This window comes from Geotrypetes seraphini, chromosome 8 (genome assembly GCF_902459505.1).
Source record: "Geotrypetes seraphini chromosome 8, aGeoSer1.1, whole genome shotgun sequence".
Taxonomy (NCBI): Eukaryota; Metazoa; Chordata; class Amphibia; order Gymnophiona; family Dermophiidae; genus Geotrypetes; species Geotrypetes seraphini.
The window spans coordinates 22,647,857-22,654,989 of record NC_047091.1 but is presented as its reverse complement, the minus strand read 5'-3'; positions in this window follow the sequence as shown (position 1 = coordinate 22,654,989).

The window sequence follows — 7,133 nt, the reverse complement described above, 5'->3', positions numbered from 1 at the left end:
ACCCTCCTCTCCGCTCCACTTTACCTCTCTGCAATTCCCCCTTCACTGTTGATATTAATATTCCAAAGTGTCATCTTTCAAAGCCCAGAGCCAGCGTTACCTGATTTCGTTTGCCTGTTCTAATAGTGAGGCGAATGAATACAAGACGATTAAAAAAAAAAAAAAAGTGATAGAATTGTGAATGTTATTCTAGCTTATAATAAAGCCTTGCGAATCAGCTTCAAGTTCAACCATTTTCCCCTCTATGTATGGTAAATATGCTCAGCATTGCTGCTTTTGGTTTTCTAAGCCTTTGCCTCCTAAATGTATCTTATCTGAATGTAGAATTGTCTCTGCTTATATTTTGTAGGTTAGTAACTGGTCTGAGCTTGTCACTCAGGGCTTTCGGCTCCCCACCACAGGGATTCCCGTCTCCAGTGTGCGGCGCTTTCTAATCGGTTCAAACCACGTTTCTGGGGCTCGTCATAGACCCTTTCAGCACCACATTGGCGGACAGCAACCACGCCTAGCACATAGAACCAGAGAAGCTGTTTGAACATGATGAACTGGTCGTGATGAATCAAGTAAGGGTCTGATTCAGCATTTGGGGGGGGGAGGTGATGAACATACGAATAGCCTTACTGGGTCAGACCAATGGTCCATCAAGCCCAGTAGCCTGTTCTCATGGTGGCCAATCTAGGTCACTAGTATCTGGCCAAAACCCAAAGAGTAGCAACATTCCATTCATATTCTTAAAGAATAGCAAGATTCTAGAATCCCAAGTAGTAGGAACATTCCATGCTACCGATCCAAGGCAAGCAGAAGCTTTCACCATGTCTTAGTAACAGACTATGGACTTTTCCTCCAGGAATTTATCCAAACCTTTCTTAAAACTAGCTACTCTATCCGCCTTTACCACAACCTCTGGCAATGTGTTCCAGAGCTTAACTATTCTTTGTAATTTTTGACAAAGTGAAAAATCGATGTCCCCACAGCCCTTCCCTCTCCCCCTCCTCCCTGTCCGAGCATAACCCTAAGCCGTTCCGAACTTCTGACCGGGACTAGCATAGACAAAGGACTTTCTTCTGTTTTCCATAATCCTCACAGCACTACCCGTTATAGATGAGAATACACATCAGAGAAAAGATAGGTCTTTAAGTTCTCCTTGAACTTATCGACTGAAGTTATTGTTTTAAGCTCCAATGGTATAGAATTCCAATACTGCGTACAGCAAAAATTGCGTCTCTTACCTGTTCATTTTATTTTACCACAGAGGGCGCATGTCTGAGGGCAGTGAGTAGGTGTCTCTGTGCTAATCAGTTAGGGCCAGATTTTATAAATGGCACCTCTCGGCATGGTTGTCAATCAGCCACTAGGTGCTGTTTAGAGAATCACGCCAACAGAATTCTTAGGCTTCTGTGGTTGGCGTCACGATTGCTACAGTTATTGAGGCCTCACCGCATCTGGGTAGGTAGAACTGATGTTTCAACCATTAGCCACAGCATGACGGCTGAAATGTTGGTTCTACCTCCCCAGATGCGGTGAGACCCAGCCAATTGCAACAATAATAGCTGGTGACCAGCATGGCCCATGTCTGAATTCAAAAGGGCCTGGGATAGGCATGTGGGATTTCTCGGAGAGAGAAAGAGATAATGGTTACTGCAGATGGGCAGACTAGATGAGCCATTTGGCCTTTATCTGCCATCATGTTTCTATGTAGTTAGGTTATATCTGTGACATAGTGCATGTTATGTTCCCCAAGATTTCTTAGAAGCAGCCCAATGGTCATTTCACAGCTGTTCTGAGCTCGATTTTCATCCTCTGGCCCTTTAGGATCCATCATGTTTATCCCACTCTTTTTTGAATTCCAGCACCAGTTTTGCCTCCACCTCTGATCTCAGGAGGGCATTCCAGCTATCCACCACCCTAATTTCCAGAAAAGAAACATCTCCTGACTTTTCTTTTAACTCTGCATAGAGCAGGTACATGGAATGGCATCTTGGTGGAGATGGTGGAAGTCAAAATGCTGCTGGAAACCAATAAGGAATGGGATAAACACAAGAGATCCTGTGAAAAACAAGTATTTCCCCTGCACTGAAGGTCACAGAGAGAAAACTGCAACCAACTGACTCTGGAGACTTTATGCACGAAAGAGCAAATGATATAAATGATTAACCTTGAAATTATGACATGAAATGTTTGACAAGGGTAAGAAACTCACATACGAAGTTACATTAACTTTTCAAGTGCAAAGCAAGGAGATTTTATTCACTGAGAAATGCTTGATTTGGGAATTAGAGTATCCTGGTGTCAGTAAAAATGTTCTACAAGGACAAACAAATCAAACCTATAATCTTGGTGTTACCTCACAAAATGTGATGTGAGATTGTGAAGCTCTCCTTAGGATTTAATGCAATTTCCATCTGCAGGGTGACCACAGAGCTTTCATCCATTAAATCTACTTGGCTAAAATTTGTTGACTTTGTAGAGTAGGGTGTCAGGATTTATGAAAAAACAACACTCTTGAGGCATTAAGCTGGGAGTTATGGCATGAAAATGTGTAGAAAGATATGAAATTATCTGTGATCCCCAAAGAGCTGAACACCTTTACAGATGGAATATTGAAGAAACTGTATATGGAGAGAACTCGAATAATGTCCTAAATGTTTCAGGAATGTGAACTTTGAAGTTTCACCACAACTTTGGAGAACAAGGTATTGATTACTAGAGAATGACACAGGGCCAAATTTTTCCCCATCCTCATAGGAACTCATTTTTCCATCCCATCCAGGAGAATTTTTTTCCTGTCCCTGCCCCATTCCTGCAAGCTCCATCCTCATCCGCACAAGCCTCAAACACTTGAAAATCCTAAGTAATAACATTCTAGAGCTGAGATTGTGATGTCATAATGCCTCTTTCCACCAATGCCTAAGCTCCATCCTCATCTGCATAAGCCTCAAACATTTGAAAATCCTAAGTAGCAACATTCTAGAGCTGAGATTGTGATTCATAATGCCTCTTTCCACCAATGCCTAAGCTCCGTCCTCATCCGCACAAGCCTCAAACACTTGAAAATCCTAAGTAGCAACATTCTAGAGCTGAGATTGTGATTCATAATGCCTCTTTCCACCAATGCCTAAGCTCCGTCCTCATCCACACAAGCCTCAAACACTTGAAAATCCTAAGTAGCAACATTCTAGAGCTGAGATTGTGATGTCATAATGCCTCTTTCCACCAATGCCTAAGCTCCATCCTCATCCGCACAAGCATCAAACACTTGAAAATCCTAAGTAGCAACATTCTAGAGCTGAGATTGTGATTCATAATGCCTCTTTCCACCAATGCCTAAGCTCCGTCCTCATCCGCACAAGCCTCAAACACTTGAAAATCCTAAGTAGCAACATTCTAGAGCTGAGATTGTGATGTCATAATGCCTCTTTCCACCAATGCCTAAGCTCCATCCTCATCCGCACAAGCATCAAACACTTGAAAATCCTAAGTAGCAACATTCTAGAGCTGAGATTGTGATTCATAATGCCTCTTTCCACCAATGCCTAAGCTCCGTCCTCATCCGCACAAGCCTCAAACACTTGAAAATCCTAAGTAGCAACATTCTAGAGCTGAGATTGTGATGTCATAATGCCTCTTTCCACCAATGCCTAAGCTCCATCCTCATCTGCACAAGCCTCAAACACTTGAAAATCCTAAGTAGAAACATTATAGAACTGAGATTGTGATGTCATAATGCCTCATTCCACCAACGCCTAAGCTCCGCCCTCATCTGCACAAGCCTCAAACACTTGAAAATCCTAAGCAGCAACATTCTAGAGCTCAGATTGTGATGTCATAATGCTTCATTCCACCAATGCCTAAGCTCTGCCTCCATCTGCACAAGCCTCAAACACTTTAAAATCCTAAGTAGCAACATTATAGAACTGAGATTGTGATGTCATAATGCCTCATTCCACCAACCCCTAAGCTCCGCCCTCATCTGCACAAGCCTCAAACACTTGAAAATCCTAAGCAGCAACATTCTAGAGCTCAGATTGTGATGTCATAATGCTTCATTCCACCAATGCCTAAGCTTCGCCCCCATCTGCACAAGCCTCAAACACTTTACAATCATAAATGTTCAAGGCTTGTGCGGTTAAGGCAGAGCTTACAGAAATTGAACAGGGACAGCAACAAAATTCATGGGGTCGGGATGGGGAAATTGAGTTCCTGTGGGGACGGGGAAAAATTTGTCTCCGTGTCATTCTCTAGTAACTACTTTTCATCAGAGCCCATATGAGGGTTAAAACAAATTTAAGAAGGGACTTTTTAGTACTTGTTCTTGAGGGAAATGGTTAAAATGTATATTTGGAGAAATTCCTGGAGTATTAGCCAGGAAGCTGGCATTGCACTTTCACCTCTGAGAGTAAACAGCATAGAATGAAATCTGTCAGGGATTTTCAGTTTATTGAACCACTAGTCTCACCCATCATAAGTTTTCATTCTTTTTCAATGATACACTAGGGAAGGCTTCGGGGTGCCAGATATCTTTCTAATGGTGTACATGGAGGCTTGTAATCCTCAAACTGACCTCTAAAAATGAAGGGCAGATCACCCTGGTGTTTCTGAACGTACAGGTTAGGAAAACCAAACCACCCTCTGCAAACAAGTCGCATTCAGAAAGGCTTGACCTAAGTCTGCCCTTAGAACTCACAGCCTTTTGGGTTTTCAAGATAAACATGTGTACAGTGGTGCCTCGCATAACGAACGCCTCGCACAGCGAACGCTGCGCACAACGAACTTCATGTCTTGCTTCCTACAATGAACTTCGTTTCACACAACGAAGTCGCCCGAGCTGCATCCTTCCGCGCAGGCACTGCGCTTAACTGCCCTCTCTCCGCCTGGCTCCCTGTGCAGTGGCGGACCGTCGGCTCGCAGGGGCCCGGCGCCTACTGCTGATGCGTTGGGGGGGGCGGAGCTACTCTCGCCGCTTCCCCGATGCTAGAAAAAAAAAATGAACAGTTAAGTCCCAGTTTTTGCCGCTGAGACTCTGCCCTCTCTCACTGTAAAATTAGACTCTACTTAGTCTGTCTTTAAATTTAAAAAATGTGTGTTGTTTTAAAAAACAATTATGTTTTTAGATGTATCTAAATAAAAATAATAACAAAAAATTTATCTTTTTTTATGTCATCTTAGCATATTTTATGCTACAGAACGAATTATTTTTTTTAACATGTATTGTTATGGGAAAACGCGTTTCACATAACGAACTTTTCGCATAACAAACTTGCTCCTGGAACCAGTTAAGTTCGTTGTGTGAGGCACCACTGTATATCCTGAAACCTCAACCAGCAGAGTAGCTGGAAATATTGGAAACTGTTTACAAGTGATATATGATTTTTTTTAGTAATGCCATATTGCGAATGTGGCCCTAATAAAAAATATTTTTTAAATAAAATAAGATAGAAAAAAATATAACATTTTTGGTTGGCTCATTTTTAACATCTGCTAAAACACGGATATGAAAATGTATATAACTAAAAAACTGTTCCCTTTGCACATCTACACACCACCCTACAGAATGAATTTGGCAGTTTGACGCCTACCCACACCCATAACTGAAAATGACTAGACCGGTATTGATGATATAAATGTGTGCATATAAGTACGATGATTGATTATGGCATAAATAGGTCGGTATTAAAAACTCTGTTTTGTAACACCTCTACAGAAGCTCATGTAAACTTCTCTGAATTGACTCCCCCAGTCATTAGTCCTGGTATAGAAGCTTTCAATAAACATCTCTGTGATATATACGAGAGGCCGCTGGAACATTCTCAGCCCAACCAAGAAGAAAATGATGTGGAGCCATGAAACTTACAAGTTATTCCATGAGGCAAATGCATCTAGTAAATGGGCACAGGTAGAGGGAAACCAAGCCATTGTGACATCACCAAATAAGTTGGCTCTTAGGCATTGGTGGAATGAGGCATTATGATATCACAATACCAGGGGCCAATGAAAAGTTCTCAGCCCAACCAAGAAGCGAATGATGTGGAGCCATGAAATTTATAAGTTATTCCACACTTTTCTTGACACTTTTCACTTCATTTCATATCACTGAAATGAAAAGTGTGGAAGATGAAGGGAAACCCGGAAAATATAACAAGTTTTGCTTTGCTTCCCAACTCGTCTGATACTAAGGATATTGCATGAGTGTGATAGATACCTGGTGTGTCAACTGATAGGTTTGTGGCACTGCACTGAGGCCCCTTTTATATCCCAAGAGATCTGAGATTCCTTCATGCTGCAGCTGAAGACAAGGTCTGGGCTGAGCACATAGTAACATAGTAGATGACAGCAGATAAAGACCCGAATGGTCCATCCAGTCTGCCCAACCTGATTCAATTTAAATTTTTTCTTTTAGCTATTTCTGGCAAGAATCCAAAGCTCTACCCGGTACTGTGCTTCATGCTGCAGCTGAAGACAAGGTCTGGGCTGAGCACATAGTAACATAGTAGATGACAGCAGATAAAAACCCGAATGGTCCATCCAGTCTGCCCAACCTGATTCAATTTAAATTTTTTCTTTTAGCTATTTCTGGGCAAGAATCCAAAGCTCTACCCAGTACTGTGCTTGGGTTCCAACTGCCGAAGTCTCCGTCAAAACTCACTCCAGCCCATCTACACCCTCCCAGCCATTAAAGCCCTCTCCAGCCCATCCTCCCTCAAATGGCCATATACAGACCGTGAAAGTCTGTCCAGTTCAATATTTAATATTATTTTCTGATTCTAGATCCTCTGTGTTCATTCCACACTTCTTTGAACTCCATCACCGTTTTCTTCTCCACCACCTCTCTCAGGAGCACATTCCAGGCATCCATCACCCTCTTTGTAAAGTAGAATTTCCTAACATTGCTCTTGAATCTATCACCCTGTAATATTTCTGAGAGGAATGAACAGGGGCAGGTTCTTGTCCATCGGGTATAATATTGTACTCTGTGCAACACACATCTGCCATAGTGGAGATCCACAATCCAGCTTGCCAATTTGATTCATGCAGGCTTAGCTCTTTCCCATCCCAAATCTGTTATATTTATGTTCTCCTTTGCAAAAAAAGCTACTCTCCTTGTTCTGACAAGCTATTGTATGTCTCAAATTGTC